The sequence below is a fragment of the Phyllobates terribilis genome, unplaced genomic scaffold (genome assembly GCF_046119375.1).
Source record: "Phyllobates terribilis strain yellow unplaced genomic scaffold, ASM4611937v1 Scaffold_416__1_contigs__length_1633014, whole genome shotgun sequence".
Classification (NCBI taxonomy): domain Eukaryota; kingdom Metazoa; phylum Chordata; class Amphibia; order Anura; family Dendrobatidae; genus Phyllobates; species Phyllobates terribilis.
The window spans coordinates 1,337,715-1,358,320 of record NW_027363176.1 but is presented as its reverse complement, the minus strand read 5'-3'; positions in this window follow the sequence as shown (position 1 = coordinate 1,358,320).

The following is a 20,606-nucleotide window of genomic DNA, read 5'->3' as shown; positions in this document are numbered from 1 at the left end:
GAGAGCACCCGGAGTCGAGGAGAGGAAGAGTAGACCCGGGAATGGAGCGGCAGCAGCGCAGCACCGGCCCGCTGGCCAGGAGCCTGCAAAAAGAAGAAAGAGGAGAGCAGAGCAGCACCGACCCGATGGTCAGGAGCCTGCTGGAGTCAACAACCCCGCTAGGCTTAGCGGAGATCCTGGCGCAGCTTCCCCGAGATCGGGAGTGCGCGCGGAGTGCCCTGGAGGGCCTCGCGGGAAGGATGGCCCGAGTGCAGAGGGAGATCCTGGCGGAGTGGGGCCGGGAGATGGCCCAGCAAACTGGAACCCGTCCACGGAACCCGCTCCCTTGGAAGAAGACACCGACTGCCTCTGCGGATGACGCGGGAGGACCCAAGGCCGGAGACGGCGCAGAAGAGGGAGCGAGACGCATGGCAGCAGGTAAGGGGGACGCCTATACCCCATACCGGAAGACCGCTTATCTGCCCCAGCTCCCCGTCGCAGAGCCCGAAGGTCCCCCGGCCGTACCCGAGACCGCCATGACACCGCCACCGACTAGGCCCCGACCGGAAGCCGCCGTCGCGACCCCGGTGACGTCACGCGTCGTGACCCGGAGCGTGGCGAAGGAAGAGGAGCCTCCGGCCTGGTCGCAGGGCCTAGCGTTTCCGGGCGCCGCATCCCCAGCAGAGCCATCTACCTCCGCGGAGCCTCCGGCCTGGTCGCAAGGCCAGGTAGCCCAGGGCGCCGCCGTGTTAACAGTTCCATTTACCTTCCAGATGCCCCCGGCCTGGCCGCAAGGCCTGGGTAACCTGGGCGCCCCCACCATCACGCCCGCACCCGAAACACCAAGGGTGCCATATCTGGGAGAGGACCCCTTCAGCCAGCTGGCGTGGCCGGACGGGCGGCCTTTCACCTGGCCCGAAGAATTCTTGGAACTGGAGCGACAAAAGAAGTTAGGTCCCCTGTGTGAGCCCCTGATCCCGGCTCCAAAGCCCGTGACTCGGGTCTCGCCTCCACTAGAAGAAGCCCAATTCGTGTGGGACCCCACGGGAGAAGATTTGATGGGGTTCACCGGAGAGACTCGGGCAGCTGCAGCTGAACGCACAGAGTGTTGCCGTCAACAGCTGGCAGAGTTTCAGAGAGAACGGGAGGAGAGGCGGGTCAGAGAGCAATGGGCCCAGACCCGCAGCGCGGAGCAAAAGAGTCGGACCAGAAGGGACCCCTGTGCAGCAAATCGTCCCCGTACCATCGGGACGGTAATAAAGTTTAATGCGCAGCATGGGTGGGGCTTCATAAAGGACCGGAACACCATGGGTGACGTCTTCGTTACCCGACGGGACGTCGAGTCCCACCTGCCAGAGGGTCACAAAGGCCGTGACCTCTACGTCGGTGACGAGGTAACGTTCACCCGGCACAAGTGTGCCAAGGGACCTTACGCCCTCCACGTGCATCGCCTGACAGAGGAGGAGTTGCGGTGTAGGGAGGAGGAGCCAGAAGACCCGGACGGGTTCAAGGCTAGAAGGTACTATGACTGAGATAGTACAAAGGACTGTATATAGTTACCTGTCGGGGTACCCAAGTAACCGTGGCTGCTTTAAAGTTTAGTCCCCGTTGGGACCAGTGAACAGTTTAACCCGTGTGTCCCCTACCCAAACCAGGCTGAGGACTGTGAGCAGCCATCCCTTTCCCTTTACTTGGCCGGGGACTGAGAACGGCCAAATTCCCCTGTATATAGTTGCGCTTTCTAAAGCGCCCCCTACCGGTTTTATAGGAGAAACCATTTTTCTAGAAAGACTGTCGCACTTTTCCCGGACACACGTTGCACAGTGTCCGGAGGAGGAACCAGAGACCAGAGAAGTCTACGAGAAAGTTTTATCTGATAAGATATGTTATATATATAATGTCTTATATGTTTTATATGTTTATATGAAAAATTTTGTATGTTTTGGTGTTTTGTCTTACAGCCCGAGGACGTGCTGTGATTTACCAGGGGGGAATGTAGCACCCTGAGGATTCGGCTGCTACAGGGGTATTGCACCTCAACCCAGAGGTGTGATATTCCACTCCCGGGTAAGGAAGGAGTGTGGAACTGAGCTCAGATAGACTGCATGCACTACATACATCCCATTCCAGAGGAGCAGGCCGACGGTACTCCCACTTAGAAATGTGCAGGTACAACCGAGCCTGTTCCTGGCTGGAGTGGGAGGGGGGTGGTACATCCCATGTAGTGTAGGGGCAGATAGGGGGAGCAGTCTGGGTAGTGATAGGAGCTCATTGGGTGCTGGTCACCTGAGCTCACACATAGAGGGATATATAAGGAGGGCACCAACTTAGATCAGGGTCAGACGCTGAGAACAAGTCAGTTGGAGAGGAGAGAGAAGAAAACAGCAGCCCTGGAGAGAGAGAGAGGAGAAAGAAAGAGGAAGACCCAGAGGGGGACAGCAGAAGGGACCCAAGAACCCAAATTAGAGCACCGGGTGAGGAGTCAGCACAAGGGTACCGGAACCCAAGCTGGTGGGGGCAAAAACATCCCTAGCCAGAGACCGGAGGCTGTGGGCAGCATCTGCCACGGCCACCCACTACATCCACCCTGAAGGCATACCACATGGAGGGTCAGGGAACCTAAGGCCAAGGGTTGCCCAACAGAAGGCCCGAGGGAGCTGGACCTAGGTGGATCACTGGTGGGGACGGCTGAAGAAAGGACAGAGGGAGAGCTCAGGGCCACGCTCCGGACTTGTTTGGGGGTTGGCCGGATCCAGGACCTGGTGGACGCAGCACGGCTCGGGTGGTCACTAACAGCTGGAGTGACCGAAACATCCGCAGTAAGTAAACTCCCTTAACTGCACAACCCGAGTCTGTCTTCATTGCCGGCTGCACCGCACCACCACAACCCCCATCCTCTGCGCCTGTCCCCTCTGAGGCTATACCCCTCCCGTTGGGGGTTATCCCACCAAGCTGCACATCCACCATCAGCCTCAGCGGACCCTGCTGCAGCGGCGGCCACAGTGACCGCATTACAACGGGTGGCGTAGTCGACACAAAAGAACTCTTATAACATCAGTAAGGACTGCCACATAACACTTAGCTTGACGCCCTGGGCACGGGACCGGGTCACAGCCGCTCGGAGACTACAACCCCCCATCTGATCCGGTGCCGGGTATTCCCCTCAAAAAGGAATATGTCCCAGGGGGCGCGTCACTAAGTAGAGGCCAAAAAATCCATAGTTTGAGTACTTCATGCATGTACCGTCACATGGATATGAAGCATAAGTTGCAGTGGGAAGCTCACTGTGCTACAATGCGGCCTAGCAGGCTGGGCCAACCACCGTCTGCCCCGTCTTGTGCATCCGCGGCCTCTTCATCCTCTGTGACTGGGGGGACAGCAGTCACACATGTTTTTGGACGCAGACCTGCCACCTCTTTACCTGCAACAGCCAGTGTGATTGGCAGGTCGTCAGTTCATTGGGAAGTGGAAACACCTGCTGGTGTTGAGAGCTCTCTGACATCGAGAGCACCACCTTTGGATCAAGGCAACCTAACATGTCCGCCTGCATCTTCCTCACAGACCGGCAGTTTGCCAGGGACACCCTACTCAACCCCGTCAAAGCACAACAGCTAGCCCTCGGTCCCTCAGATGTGGACAAGTAAAAGACCATTTCCTCCTAGCCATGAGAAAGCTAAGAGGTTGAATTTCACCATCTGCAAGCTGTTGGCTACAGAAATGCTGCCTTTCCGCCTGGAGGACACAGTGGATTTTTGAGACCTTATGTCCGTCGCAGTGCCCCAGTACCAGATGCCCAGTCGGCACTACTTCTCAAAGAAAGGTGTGCCTGCGCTCCACCAGCATGTCGCACACAACATCACCGCTTCTTTGAGAAACTCTGTGTGTGACAGGGTGCATTTCACCACAGACACTTGGACGAGTAGGCATGGACAGGGGCGTTACATGTCGCTGACAGGGCACTGGGTAACTATGGTGACAGCAGGACAAGGGGCTGCTGTCCAAGTCTTGCCGTCCCCGCGAGTTGTACGTCAATCCTCTTTATCTAGAAGTTCCTCCACTGCTTCTGCCTCCTCAACCTCCTCTCGGTCCTCCACCTGCACCCAAAGCCTGTCTGGTAATGCCACCTGCTTTCTAACTGCGCACCTCCTTACTATGCTGGCAGCAGGGCTCAACGGCATCAGTGTTTACTTTGAAATGTCTGGGAAATGTGAGTCACACAGCTGAGGACTTGTGGTCAGCTCTGGAGACCCAGTTTCATGAATGGTTGTCTCCACTGGACCTGCAACCAGGGAAGGCCGTGTGCGACAATGCTGCAAACCTGGGTGCGGCCCTTCGCCGGGGCAATGTTACACACGTGCCTTGTATGGCTCACGTGTTGAACCTGGTTGTCCATAAATTTTTAGCCCACTATCCCGGACTAGATGGCCTTCTGCAGAGGGCACGGTCGCTGTGTGCTCACTTCCGCCGTTCGCATCCCACAGCTCAACGACTTACATCTCTACAGAAGTCGTTGGGCCTGCCAGTTCACCGGCTGAAATGCGATGTGCCGACACGGTGGAATTCAACTCTGCACATGTTGCAGCGACTGTGGCAGCACCGACAAGCCCTGGTGCAATAGTTTCTGACGTATAGCCTGGGCCAACGAGATCCAGAGGTGGGGCAAATCACACAGCAGGAGTGGTCTCAGATCAGGGACCTATGAAGTTGACGCGCCCCCTGGGCCGTGGGGTACCCGGAGCCGGGCCGGTAGACGCTGGGGGTTGTAGTCACTGTGGCGGTGACCCGGTCCGTGACCCAGGGCGGTCAATCCAACGGTAATTTGTATATATGGATTTTATAATGTCCGACTACGCCACCTGTGGAGTGCGGCCAAAGGGGCCGCCGCTGCGGAACAGTACTCTGAAGCTGGTGGTTTTGCTGCAATGGTATTATTACTCACCACAGGAAGAGTGTAGCTTCAGGGCAGTGTGGGTGGATGATGGTGGTTGTAGTGCAGGGAGTCAGTAATGAACACAGAGTCCGTGTGATGCAGTCCCAAGATCTTTACTCACAGTTGTTGCAGTCCAGATTACAGGTACCAGAGCTATCTCACCCGTCGTGCTGTGCGTACTCAGTGAGGGGCTCAGTCCACCCCCAGATAGCTCCGGAGTACTTAGCAGGACCCCCTTCTGTGTGTCCTTTCTCTGGCCTTCTCCCTGCACCTCACACCCAGTGACACTTCTATCCGGTATCCTCGGGCCTTGGCGGGCGACTTGTGTTCTGTCCCCTGGGTCCTATGTGGCTACCTTCTTAGTGAGACTGGTGTGGACTTTTGCCTGCAGTACATGAAATGCTGCAGCCTCCGGTTTCTAGTTGAGCCTTGCTGTTTCTCCTCTAGTTGAGGGACCGGTTCCCCTTATCTGGCCTGACCCCTCTACCTCCTGGTAGCAGCGGGAGTACAGGTGGCCTTCTGCACGGCCCGTAGCCCTAGGGTCCCTTCGGTTCCTGGAGCCTTCCTGCTCCCACTCCTCTCTTCTCTCCTTCAGTCCTGGGCCTCCCAGGCTAGGCCCGCCTCCGGAGCAGAGCTCATGCCGAGCCTCTGCTCCTGTCACTTTTCCTCCTCTGACTGGCTTGCTCTTTCTAAGATGGCTTCCTATTTATACTCTCCCTGTCATGTGCTCCCCTAAGCTGCTCCCCTAAGCACCCACTACATAGGATCCTCCCACCAGCTAGGGACCTGGGACTGTGCTCTCCCTTAGGAGCAATCTCGCCCTAACCCCACTGCGGGTATGTGTTGGATGCAGGTGTTAGGGTCCCGAGCCATACGCCTTCCTTACCTGAGGGTGAGATACCACACCTCTGGGTGAGATGCAGTAACTCTGTGGTGACTGCACCCTCAGGGGCGCCACACACCTTTCTGCACAGTTTTGAAATGGCGACGAAGATGTTTAGTGCTGACGACGATGCCATTATCAGCATAACTATTCCGGTGATTTACATGCTGGAGCACACATTAAACAGAATTCAGAGTCAGGTGGTCGGACAAGAGGAGGTGGAGGAAGTAGAGGAGGAGTCGTATGCGGAAGGGATAACATCTCCAAGGTCCAGACGGTTGGCAGCACCAAGGAGGCAGGCATGGGAGGGTGGGGGAGAGGGATTAAACAGGGCGCATGGTAGCAGCCAAACTGTTGAGGAAGGTGCAGGAGCCGAGGAAGAAGTGGAGGATGAACTGGCGATGGGCATGGAAGACTCAGATGAGGGAGACCTTGATCACATTTCTGTTGTGCGAGGTTGGGGGGAGAGGGCTGAGGAAAGAAGCATGATTCTTACCTCGCTACCAACACAACAAGGACTTGGTCCTCCTGGATGCGCAAGACACATGAGTGCCTTCTTGCTGCACTACCTGCAACATGACCCTCAGATTGCAGAATTCGAAGTAATCTCGACTACTGGGTTGCCACACTCTTAGATCCCCGGTACAAAAGTAAATTTGCCGAAATAATTCCTGCCATAAAAAGGGATTGACGCATGCAGGAGTATCTGCAGACGCTGTTGCAGAATCTTACATGTGCTTTTCCACAAAACACCAGTGATGCACGAAGTGAATCTCACAGTTCTAACTTGCCAACCGCGGGACTGTCGAGTCTTCATCACTCAAACCGTAACAGTAACACAGTATCTGCTGGTAACAGCAATTTTGTGAAATCGTTTCACCACTTTTTTAGACCATCCTTTGCAAGGCCACAGGAGACAAGAAGTCTGACACATAGTCAATGCCTAGAGAGGATGGTGCAGGAGTATCTCCAAGTGAACATCGAAGCCATGACTGTGTCACTGGACCCTTGCTCATTTTGGTATTCCAATCTGGAAAAATGGCCGGAGCTCGCCACTCACGCCTTGGAGATCTTGTCATGCCCTGCAGCCAGTGTTCTCTCTGAACGTGTGTTCAGCGCTGCTGATGGTGTGCTGACAGATAAGCGCACGCGGCTGTCCACTGAGAATGTAGACAGACTCACGTTCATAAAGATGAACAAATCATGGATTCGCAAGGACTTTTCTAATCCTGTGTTATCCTTGGGAGGCTAAAAGCTTGAGGATTTGGTAATATCACCTCACCAACCGTTTTAAGCAACTGTGGGGCAATTGATGCCACTTAACCCTAGAACTCCTGACCATAAAAATCTACACTTTCATATACCTGGGGCCTTTTAGGCCCGTGTGCAAATAACATTGAATAAGTCAAACTCAAATGACCAACAACTATATACATGAAGAATACCTAGAGTTTCAAAATTCTAACTAAAGTAATCTTGCAGAAAATAGAAAACAATTAACAGGGCGGGACTGCGAGGCCCCAGGTATGCGTTCTAGGGTTAAGTGGTGTCTGTGCCACAATTTTGGGAAAAAATGGAAACTCTTTTTGGAGTCCCCTTGCTGTGTCTTACGTGACGTTGGCATCGTCAATTCCAGGTGGGTTGGGTCGCTCCCCCCCCCCTTTTAACTGTAAGAAACTACATACACTATGGCTTTGGGTAACACAGATGATTGAGATGATTGAGTCTGAAGAGCTGTTTACTCAGAAGTCTGCTCCAAATCTTCAGTGTCTGCTAGTCAGCGTAGAATTTTTAACTGCATCTAGCCTAGGCAATACTTTGGGCGTAGTAGCCCAGCTGCGAAGCAAGCTGCACCGCCTGTGTATCTAATAAGAATTTTTAAATGCATCTAGCCTAGGCAGACTGTGGGGACTCCCAACCAAACCCAGACGCTCAGCCCCTCTACCGCCCCCCTTTCCTTGACAATACAATAATGTAACTCTTACAACTGGATGGGTGAGGATCGGTCACAGCTTTATTAACTCTTTATACTCATTCCATTAGAAAGACATTTTATTTCTAAAATAATTCAGCTTGTTGCAGCATGCCCTGGGTCTCCACTCCGGCAACTTGGCCAACAAGTGTAACTCTCCAACATGTCCTTTCTATTTCCAGGCCACGGAGGATCCTGCGTACTCGTATGCAGGACTCTGACCCCCACCCATCACTCTTAACGCTTGTTCCACTCCGTCCTGGAGTCCTGACAGGAATATGTCCAGTCCAATATCCATTAAGTGAACACCGTCGGGCCGTATGAGGCCTGCTTTATCTCCTTCCAGTTGTCGGTGTCGTACCACTACACCGCCTCTGTCTCTTCTAAATTTTGCCATCCGAATATTTATTACCCGCCTTGTCCGTTCGATGGCCGTGATGTCTCGCGCACCTTGCCATACCGCTATCGGCACAATCTCTGACCATACTATAGCTAGTTTTGTGAAAAATTCTCTGAAGCGCTCAGTGTCTAGTTTCATTATTGCCATTAGTTATGCGCTCTTGTGATGACCTAGGTTGTTTCCCCCGGCCTGTATAACTAAGATGACCAGACATCTTGCCTCTCTCCCTACCTTGATTACCTCCATTAGTACCTGTGGCCATAGCAGGCCTCTAATACCTCTCCAGTTGAAACATGTGTTATGAAACTCTAATTTCCTCCCGCCTGGGCGAACTTTCGCCCTTTAATCTGCCCAATATATATACGAGTGGCCTATCACCCACACTGTTGGCTTAGCGTCACCTGTAAAAGAAACAAACCACGTTAGGATAACAAGTCCGGTCTTATGTATCTTGCCAAACACGTGGATCACCATCTCTCTATCCTCTGAACTTCCGTTTCTGACAGTCCTGCTCTTGCTGCTTCTGTGGCCGCGTCTATGCGGAATGAGTGTGTCCCGTAATCTTTGGGGTGGTTCCCTGCCGATGTTATGCATTTATTAAATATAGCTTGGAACTGGTATCTTGATAATGGCGTCCCATCAATGTGTGATAGGAACAAATTACTTTGTGATCTGATGGTTAGATATGGTTTTACTATTGTTACCCGACTCAGTGTACCGCTTGTGGGTTGTAGAAGTACCCAAGTGCCCCTGCCCGCTGGAACCATTTTCGATTTGTGTATGCGTAGACGTATTGCATTATTGCCTATGACTACGTCCTGGTGTAATAAGCCTCCACTGGTGCTAATTTTGGATTGAGGGACTAATTCGCTTATGCATAGCGCCCCGAAGAAGGCGATCACAAATGCAGTAGACAGTAGTGTTGCTTCAAATTGTGAGTGTCATGTTAATGGTGTTAGGGATATGATGTGAGAAATCAGTTTTAGTGACACGGGACGGGACGTCTACACTCCTGACTTGGCTGACCCCTTTTCCACCCTTTTATGGATTGTCTGATGATGAATCTTTGTCACATCTCCCCAATTCAGTAGTTGGAAGTGAAATGCTACTCCGGTCAGACACCGCTGCGCTGACGCCCCTGATATGCCCCTCATCATTAGCTGGTGGAGAAATTCTATGGTGACTTGTGATCTGGCTTGTTCACATTGGTCAACCCGTCTGCCTGCTACTAGTCGTGTCCACTCTTCCCATGCCTTACCGTATGCTTGCCACGTCGACGGGGCAACTGACGCTCTGATTAATGGCATCAACTATTCGCCACTAGATCCCATAGGGAAGGTGGGCAACTGTTGTCCCGATGGGTGGGCCTTGTGGAAGAGCTCTGTGAAAATCTGCCAATTGAATTGTTATAAAGCGTTAGCAGCAGCTTTAAACCCCTCAGCATAGTGGCTAGCGCGGACCCATACATTGTGTTTTAGGCACAGGAATGCTAGCCTGGGTAGTAGGCCTAGCACTGGGAGAGACGATGATGCCATCTTATTAATGCAGTGCGCTAAGCTGGTGTTTTTTGTTATGAAGCGTATATTTTTGTAAGCCAGGAGCGCGCCCCATATTTCTATTGCTACCACTATTGGGAAGAAAAATTATTTTCAGGGCTAGATGCAGCGAAAAATTATTATTAATTGAAAAGCTGGTGGAGCTTGGTATAGATGGCCTAACACAATGAGACCCACACACTGCTAGAAGGCCAAATATTTTTTCAGAGTTAGATGCAGAAAAAAATTATATTCAGTTTGCAACCTGATGGAGGTCAGTATAGATGGATTAATAGAACAAGTCCCACACACTGCTAGAAGGCCAAATATTTTTTCAGAGGTAGGTGCAGACAAAAAATTATTTTGAATTTGCAACCTGATGGAGGTCAGTATAGATGACTAATAGAACAAGTCCCACACACTGCTAGAAGGCCAAATATTTTTTCAGTGCTAGATGCAGAAAAAAATTATATTCAGTTTGCAACCTTATGGAGGTCAGTATAGATGGACTAATAGAACAAGTCCCACACACAGCTAGAAGCCCAAATATTTTTTCAGAGGTAGATGCAGAAAAAAATTATATTCAGTTTGCAACCTGATGGAGGTCTGTATAGATGGATTAATAGAACAAGTCCCACACACAGCTAGAAGCCCAATATTTTTTCAGAGGTAGATGCAGAAAAAAATATATTCAGTTTGCAACCTGATGGAGGTCTGTATAGATGGATTAATAGAACAAGTCCCACACACAGCTAGAAGCCCAATATTTTTTCAGAGGTAGATGCAGAAAAAAATATATTCAGTTTGCAACCTGATGGAGGTCAGTATAGATGGACTAATAGAACAAGTCCCACATACTGCTAGAAGGCCAAACATTTTTTCAGAGCTAGATGCAGAAAAATATTATATTCAATTTGCAACCTGATGGAGGTCAGTATAGATGGACTGATAGAACAAGTCCCACACACAGCTAGAAGGCCAAATATTTTTTCAGAGGTAGATGCAGAAAAAAATTATATTCAGTTTGCAACCTGATGGAGGTCAGTATAGATGGACTAATAGAACAAGTCCCACACACTGCTAGAAGGCCGAACATTTTTTCAGAGCTAGATGCAGAAAAAAATTATATTCAATTTGCAACCTGATGGAGGTCAGTATAGATGGACTAATAGAACAAGTCCCACACACAGCTAGAAGGCCAAATATTTTTTCAGAGGTAGATGCAGAAAAAAATTATATTCAGTTTGCAACCTTATGGAGGTCACTATAGATGGACTAATAGAACAAGTCCCACACACAGCTAGAAGCCCAAATATTTTTTCAGAGGTAGATGCAGAAAAAAATTATATTCAGTTTGCAACCTGATGGAGGTCAGTATAGATGGACTAATAGAACAAGTCCCACACACTGCTAGAAGGCCAAACATTTTTTCAGAGCTAGATGCAGAAAAATATTATATTCAATTTGCAACCTGATGGAGGTCAGTATAGATGGATTAATAGAACAAGTCCCACACACAGCTAGAAGCCCAATATTTTTTCAGAGGTAGATGCAGAAAAAAATATATTCAGTTTGCAACCTGATGGAGGTCTGTATAGATGGATTAATAGAACAAGTCCCACACACAGCTAGAAGCCCAATATTTTTTCAGAGGTAGATGCAGAAAAAAATATATTCAGTTTGCAACCTGATGGAGGTCAGTATAGATGGACTAATAGAGCAAGTCCCAGAACACTGCTAAAAGGCCAAACATTTTTTCAGAGCTAGATGCAGAAAAATATTATATTCAATTTGCAACCTGATGGAGGTCAGTATAGATGGACTAATAGAACAAGTCCCACACACAGCTAGAAGGCCAAATATTTTTTCAGAGGTAGATGCAGAAAAAAATTATATTCAGTTTGCAACCTTATGGAGGTCAGTATAGATGGACTAATAGAACAAGTCCCACACACAGCTAGAAGCCCAAATATTTTTTCAGAGGTAGATGCAGAAAAAAATTATATTCAGTTTGCAACCTGATGGAGGTCAGTATAGATGGACTAATAGAACAAGTCCCACACACAGCTAGAAGGCCAAATATTTTTTCAGAGGTAGATGCAGAAAAAAATTATATTCAGTTTGCAACCTTATGGAGGTCAGTATAGATGGACTAATAGAACAAGTCCCACATACAGCTAGAAGCCCAAATATTTTTTCAGAGGTAGATGCAGAAAAAAATTATATTCAGTTTGCAACCTGATGGAGGTCAGTATAGATGGACTAATAGAACAAGTCCCACACACTGCTAGAAGGCCAAACATTTTTTCAGAGCTAGATGCAGAAAAAAATTATATTCAGTTTGCAACCTTATGGAGGTCAGTATAGATGGACTAATAGAACAAGTCCCACACACAGCTAGAAGCCCAAATATTTTTTCAGAGGTAGATGCAGAAAAAAATTATATTCAGTTTGCAACCTGATGGAGGTCAGTATAGATGGACTAATAGAACAAGTCCCACACACTGCTAGAAGGCCAAACATTTTTTCAGAGCTAGATGCAGAAAAATATTATATTCAATTTGCAACCTGATTGAGGTCAGTATAGATGGACTAATAGAACAAGTCCCACACACAGCTAGAAGGCCAAATATTTTTTCAGAGGTAGATGCAGAAAAAAATTATATTCAGTTTGAAACCTTATGGAGGTCAGTATAGATGGACTAATAGAACAAGTCCCACACACAGCTAGAAGCCCAAATATTTTTTCAGAGGTAGATGCAGAAAAAAATTATATTCAGTTTGCAACCTGATGGAGGTCTGTATAGATGGATTAATAGAACAAGTCCCACACAGAGCTAGAAGCCCAATATTTTTTCAGAGGTAGATGCAGAAAAAAATATATTCAGTTTGCAACCTGATGGAGGTCTGTATAGATGGATTAATAGAACAATTCCCACACACAGCTAGAAGCCCAATATTTTTTCAGAGGTAGATGCAGAAAAAAATATATTCAGTTTGCAACCTGATGGAGGTCTGTATAGATGGATTAATAGAACAAGTCCCACACACAGCTAGAAGCCCAATATTTTTTCAGAGGTAGATGCAGAAAAAAATATATTCAGTTTGCAACCTGATGGAGGTCAGTATAGATGGACTAATACAACAAGTCCCACACACAGCTAGAAGCCCAATATTTTTTCAGAGGTAGATGCAGAAAAAAATATATTCAGTTTGCAACCTGATGGAGGTCTGTATAGATGGATTAATAGAACAAGTCCCACACACTGCTAGAAGCCGAATATTTTTTCAGAGGTAGATGCAGAAAAATATATATTCAGTTTGCAACCTGATGGAGGTCTGTATAGATGGATTAATAGAACAAGTCCCACACACAGCTAGAAGCCCAATATTTTTTCAGAGGTAGATGCAGAAAAAAATATATTCAGTTTGCAACCTGATGGAGGTCTGTATAGATGGATTAATAGAACAAGTCCCACACACAGCTAGAAGCCCAATATTTTTTCAGAGCTAGATGCAGAAAAAAATTATATTCAATTTGCAACCTGATGGAGGTCAGTATAGATGGACTAATAGAATGATGCTATGCCCAAAAGATTTTACTTCACTAGGTGCAGTAAAAAAATTGGTATTCTATACACAGGTGGTATATCTTGCAACACAGATAGGCTACTCCACTGACTAACACACTCTGCAATAGGCCAAAAAGGATTAGCTTTGCTAGATTCAGCCAAATGCTGTGAAAAAAACTTGCACAGCACTGGCACAGACCTGCCTGGCAAAAACTGATAGGAACTGATGTAACCTAGTCCTGAAAAGGACTCCAATTACAATTAGTCTTTACTCCCACAACCTATCTATTTAAGAGCACAGACCTGCCTGATAAAAGTCGTAGGAAATGCTGTAACCTAGTCCTTAAAAGGACTGCAATCACAACTATTCCCTACTCCCAAGCTATCTGTAGATTTGTGCGAAAATTGGCTTGAAATTAACAAGGTATAGCGCACACAGCAACAGCGGTGCCGTCTAACACGCAGCTGCAGCAGTGAGAAAATGGTGGCGACGGGGAAAATGGCTTGGTCTTATAGGGCAAGGACATGTGACATACACTGCCAATGACACATGCCCTTGCTTGTGTGAAAAAAAGCACTTCGCTCCGTGTGTGCGCTGCTGATAGGCTGACAGATTGCACCTCCCCACTGCAAATGCGGGAAAGAGAAAAAAAATGGAGATCTTCATTGTTCCTGCAGAGATCCATCCCCTGCCCCTCCCCCCACCCCGCTGTACACTCAAACTGCGTATTAACATTAATTTTCATCATTACTGAGCAAAAATCCAGTTATGATTTTGGTGCACGAACAGTTATCGAACATAACCTCGAACAGCCGAATTTTTCTCAAATTGTTCGTGTTCGCCGAACGGCTCGAACACCGCCCAAAACAGCTCGAATTTGAGATTGGTGAACAGTTCGAGTAGAACAACGCTCATCTCTAGTGAAGACTGAGAGGAGGGGGCATCTTTATATGCAGTATGGACAGGGGATTGCCTTGCACACACAACAGGGGGTTCTATTGCACGCACAACAGTGGAAGAAGCAGTGGTGACACCCGCTGACACTGGTCGTGGACCCTGGGTTTCGCCCCACAAAGTCGGGTGCTTTGCTGCCATGTGCCTGATCATGCTGGTGGTGGTCAGGCTGGTAGTTTTGTCACCCCTGCTGATGCTGGCATGGCAGGTGGAACATATGGCCTTTTTGGGGTTATCAGCAGAGTCTTTAAAAAAATTCCAGACTCTGGAAGACCTACCGCTTGTACTGGCAACGTCCCTCGTGTTGGTGTTACGGGGAACGGTTGCCTGCCTTCTGTCTGCGGCCACCACACTGCTTCTTCCTGCCTGTTGGGGTACTCTGCCTCCCTCCCCCTGTGTGCTGCTGGCCTCACTCTGCATGTCCTCCTTCCACGTTGGGTCAGTTACTAGATCATCCACCACCTCCTCATCTTCCACTTGCGCACCACGATCCTCCTCCTCACTTCCTGGCAATTGTGTCTCGTCATCGTCCACCTCTTGTGACAGATTGCCAACGTTGACTTCCTGTGGCCGTGGCTGTTCAAATATTTGGGCATCGCAACATGGGATCTCCTCTTCCACCACTTCAAGCGTATCAGGCGAGGGGCCCAAATATGGAAATGGACCAGTGAACAGCTCTTCAGAGTGTCCAAGTGTGGGATCACTTGCTGTCTGACTACACTCGGCATGGTGGGATGAAGGAGCATCAGGGTGAGGTGGAGTATGCGGTCGAGACTCACGGCTACTAAGAGTTGACCGTGTGGAAGACAGACCGGAGGTGGTGGTGCCCAGGTAACTGGAAGTATTGTCTGCTATCCAATTAATAACCTGTTCACACTGATCAGTTCTCAATACTGGTGTTGTTCTGTGCTTCCCTAGTAATTCGGTCAAGAAGTGGGAGCGAGAAGATGTGGCTGTTGGTTGTGGCACATTTTCACCTTGGCCACGGCCCCGTCCTCTGCTCGAACCATCACCAAAACGTCCACTTCCACGTCCCTTGCCACGCACCTTGCCCATTGTAAATGAAGTAAAATAGCTTACACTTGCACTATCAATGGAAAAAGGGTAATAAAGAGTAGATTAGAACCGTGGAAGAGGAAAACCACAGTTATTGTTTACTGGAGTATACCACACTTTTTTAAATAGAGATATTTGCGGCTCAACAGTGAGCGACACACTCAAACTGCTTTTTTTTAGATACCAAAGGCCCAAAACTGGATAGTACAGCGATTTGACCCGTGGAACTGCGAAACCACACTGGGATGTCGGGCCTACACAAGACTATTTTCAACAGATATATTTTTGTGTCACAACAGTCAGGAGACACTACTGTTTTTCTTTACGGAAAAAACTACCAAAACCTGAATAATAGAGATTTTTTACCGTGGGATGGCAAAACCACAATTATAATTTACTGGTGTATACCAGGCTTTTTAAAATATATATATATTTGCGGCTGAACAGTGAGCGACACACTCAAACTGTTTTTTTTAGATACAAATGGCCCAAAAGTGGATAATACAGAGGTTTGAACCGTGGAACTGCAAAACCACACTTGTATTTCTCGGGCCTACACCAGACTATTTTCAACAGATATATTTGTGTCTGAAAAATCAGGGAGACACTATTATTTTTTTTTTACAGCAAAAAATGCAAAAAGCAGGATAATAGAGATTTTTTACCGTGGAACAGCAAAAGCACACTTCTGTCTCTCTGGCCTACACCAGACTATTTTCAACAGATATATTTGTGTCTGAAAAATCAGGGAGACACTATTATTATTTTTATACAGCAAAAAATGCCAAAAACAGGATAATAGAGATGTTTTACTGTGGAACATCAAAACCACAGTAATAATTTACTGGTGTATACCAGACTTTTTTAAATATATATATTTGCGGCTGAACAGTGAGCGACACACTCAAACTGTTTTTTTTAGATACAAATGGCCCATAGAACTGCAAAACCACACTTCTATTTCTCTGGCCTACACCAGACTATTTTCAACAGATATATTTGTGTCTGAAAAATCAGAGGCACACTTTTTTTTTTGGGGGGGGGGGGGACACCAAAAGGTTAATAAGATGGGTATTTGTACATTGTGAAGGAGGGAAAAAAAAAGAGGATTTAGATAAAAAAAAGGATTTTTCCTGGCCCCCGGGACCTGGAGCTAAGTCCAGCAATTTCAGCAACAGGAGCAGCACACAGGACTGTAATGCAGCGTTTGCTGGTATAACCACTGCGTCTCCTATACAGCCTGCCTGCCTGCCTGATATACCTGGGATGGATATTAGTCCTGAGAAGGACTGTTTGTTTGATCTGGCAGCCTTTACAGACCCTACACTAACTATTTTGCAGCATATATCTCTCCCTAAATCAGCAGCGCTGTCCCTACACTGTCTGATCCGGAGCGACTGTGTCCAAGATGGCGGCGCCCGGTTTTAAATACTCAAGGTGACGCTGTGCGGCCAGCCAATCACTGTAATGCCCACAAACAACATGGCTGCGGCATTACAGTGACTGGCTGGCAATCCCTGCATGTTCATTGGCTCTGTAAAGAGCGCCAAACATGTAGGGCGGAGACCCGAGCTCCCGCCCGAGTAACCCGGAAATGCTCGGAGCTCGCCGAACATCCCGAGTAGCGTGATGCTCGGGCGAGTACCGAGCAGTGTCGAGCATGTTCGCTCAACACTAATAATGTTGTATTGGAAGGTGCAGGAGAACTCAGCGATGTCACTCTGCGGGGTGATGTTGCTGAGGATCCCCTAGCAGGAGCAAATGTCAGTGCCAAGGGTAATGGGGAGAGGCACGAAGACCATGAAGCAGGTGGTGCTGTGCCAGTGACCAGTGTCACAACTAGAGATGAGCGTTGTTCTACTCGAACTGTTCGCCAATCTCAAATTCGAGCTGTTTTGGGCGGTGTTCGAGCCGGTCGGCGAACACGAACAATTTGAGAAAAATTCGGCTGTTCGAGGTTATGTTCGATAACTGTTCGTGCACCAAAATCATAACTGGATTTTTTCTCAGTAATGATGAAAATTAATGTTAATACGCAGTTTGAGTGTACAGCGGGGCGGGGGGAGGGGCAGGGGATGGATCTCTGCAGGAACAATGAAGATCTCCATTTTTTTTTCTCTTTCCCGCATTTGCAGTGGGGAGGTGCAATCTGTCAGCCTATCAGCAGCGCACACACGGAGCGAAGTGCTTTTTTTCACACAAGCAAGGGCATGTGTGATTGGCAGTGTATGTCACATGTCCTTGCCCTATAAGACCAAGCCATTTTCCCCGTCGCCACCATTTTCTCACTGCTGCAGCTGCGTGTTAGACGGCACCGCTGTTGTTGTGTGCGCTATACCTTGTTAATTTCAAGCCAATTTTCGCACAAATATACAGATAGCTTGGGAGTAGGGAATAGTTGTGATTGCAGTCCTTTTAAGGACTAGGTTACAGCATTTCCTACGACTTTTATCAAGCTGGTCTGTGCTCTTAAATAGATAGATTGTGGGAGTAAAGACTAATTGTAATTGGAGTCCTTTTCAGGACTAGGTTACATCAGTTCCTATCAGTTTTTGCCAGGCAGGTCTGTGCCAGTGCTGTGCAAGTTTTTTTCACAGCATTTGGCTGAATCTAGCAAAGCTAATCCTTTTTGGCCTATTGCAGAGTGTGTTAGTCAGTGGAGTAGCCTATCTGTGTTGCAAGATATACCACCTGTGTATAGAATACCAATTTTTTTACTGCACCTAGTGAAGTAAAATCTTTTGGGCATAGCATCATTCTATTAGTCCATCTATACTGACCTCCATCAGGTTGCAAATTAAAAATAATTTTTTTCTGCATCTAGCTCTGAAAAAATATTTGGGCTTCTAGCAGTGTGTGGGACTTGGTCTATTAGTCCATCTATACTGACCTCCATCAGGTTGCAAATTAAAAATAATTTTTTTCTTCATTTATCTCTGAAAAAATATTTGGGCTTCTAGCAGCGTGTGGGACTTGTTCTATTAGTCCATCTATACTGACCTCCATCAGGTTGCAAATTAAAAATAATTTTTTTCTGCATCTAGCTCTGAAAAACTATTTGGGCTTCTAGCAGTGTGTGGGACTTGGTCTATTAGTCCATCTATACTGACCTCCATCAGGTTGCAAATTAAAAATAATTTTTTTCTTCATTTAGCTCTGAAAAAATATTTGGGCTTCTAGCAGTGTGTGGGACTTGTTCTATTAGTCCTTCTATACTGACCTCCAGCAGGTTGCAAATTGAATATAATTTTTTTCTGCATCTAGCTCTGAAAAAATATTTGGGCTTCTAGCGGTGTGTGGGACTTGGTCTATTAGTCCATCTATACTGACCTCCATCAGGTTGCAAATTAAAAATAATTTTTTTCTGCATCTAGCTCTGAAAAAATATTTGGGCTTCTAGCAGTGTGTGGGACTTGGTCTATTAGTCCATCTATACTGACCTCCATCAGGTTGCAAATTGAATAAAAAAAATTTCTGCATCTAGCTCTGAAAAAATATTTGGGCTTCTAGCGGTGTGTGGGACTTGGTCTATTAGTCCATCTATACTGACCTCCATCAGGTTGCAAATTAAAAATAATTTTTTTCAGCATCTAACCCAGCCAATAGTTTTGGCCTAATACCACAGTTTGGCCACTCAGCTCTGCTCGGTTACCATCCATTGTTTTTTTGTGCAAACAACTCCAGAGTTGTGAATTAGTTAACCACCAAAATGAGTGGAAAAAGGCCTGCTGCTGGTGGAAAGAGGAATAGGCGTGTTGGGAAGGGGAAAAAAGGTTGTGTCCGTGGGGTAGGTGCAGAAGAAAGACCATCTTCCAGCCAAACTAAAATGTCTACTTCTTTTAGCGGACAATGTGATAAGATCCCTTTCTTACGGCCACGCCAATCGCTACAAATTCCAGATGAGGCACAAAAACAGCAGGTGCTTCAACGGATATCAAGTGCTCCTTTAAGTGGGCTCTCCTCCACATCAACTTCAACATCACAAATACTCCAGTCCTCAAAGGTGTCACCCAAATCGCACTTGCTTCCTCACAGCTCCCAAATCTCCAGCTGCCCGTCTGAGTATGAGGTAGAACAGATGGTTGAGTCTGCAGAGCTGTTTACTCATACTATAGCCTGGGAATCAGAGGTCGACTCCAGCGCTTCTGTGAATCCAGACGAGGAAATGATCTGCACTGATGCCCAGAATCTTTATGAGTCGGATCCAGGACCAGACGCAGAAGGTTCTGACCATAATGTAGACCCTCATTCCCAAACTGTAACTCCTGTTGGTGGAGACAATGAGGAAGACGATGATAAGACTCAAATACCTGATTGGAGCGACAACTTTAGTTTTTTGTCAGGGCAGGAACAGGTTGGCTCTGAGGACGACGGGTGTGATAACGCACAGGGTGATGATGATGAGGTCGGAGATCCCACTTACTGTCAACCCACAGTCAGCCAAGAGATGAGGTCAGCAGAGGAGGTGGAGGAAGATGCTAGTGACGACGAGGTCAGGTTGCGCCTTCCTGGACAGAGACGTAGTACTGGAAGCACGTCAACAACTGCATCCTCAAACACAACTCTGCCTCTCACCACAAGTCGTGGTGGCTCTTCAGGTCGCATGGGTGCTAAGCCTTGCATAGCCTGGGCATTTTTTCAGATCGATAAAGATGACCCAACTCGTGTTATCTGTAACATTTGTCAGCAAAAGCTAAGTAGAGGCCAAAAAATACATAGTTTGAGTACTTCATGCATGAACCGGCACATGGACATGAAGCATAAGTTGCAGTGGGAAGCTCAGTGTGCTACAATGCGGCCTAGCCGGCCGGGCCAACCACCGTCTGCCATATCTTGTGCATCCGCGGCCTCTTCATCCTCTGTGACTGGGGGGACAGCAGTCACACCTGTTTTGGGGCGCAGACCTGCCACCTCTTTACCCGCAACAGCCAGCGTGATTGGCAGGTCATCATTTTCTTTGGAGGTGGTAACACCAGCTGGTCTTGAGCGCTGTCCGACATCGATAGCACCACCTTTGGATCAAGGCAACCTAACATGTCCGCCTGCATCTTCCTCACAGACCGGCAGTTTGCCGGGGACACCCTTATCAACCCCGTCTAAGCACAATAGCCAGCCCTCGGTCCCTCAGATGTGGACAAGTAAAAGACCATTTCCTCCTAGCCATGAGAAAGCTAAGAGGTTGAATTTCACCATCTGCAAGCTCTTGGCTACAGAAATGCTGCCTTTCCGCCTGGTGGACACAGAGGATTTTCGAGACCTTATGTCCGTCGCAGTGCCCCAGTACCAGATGCCCAGTCGGCACTACTTCTCAAAGAAAGGTGTGC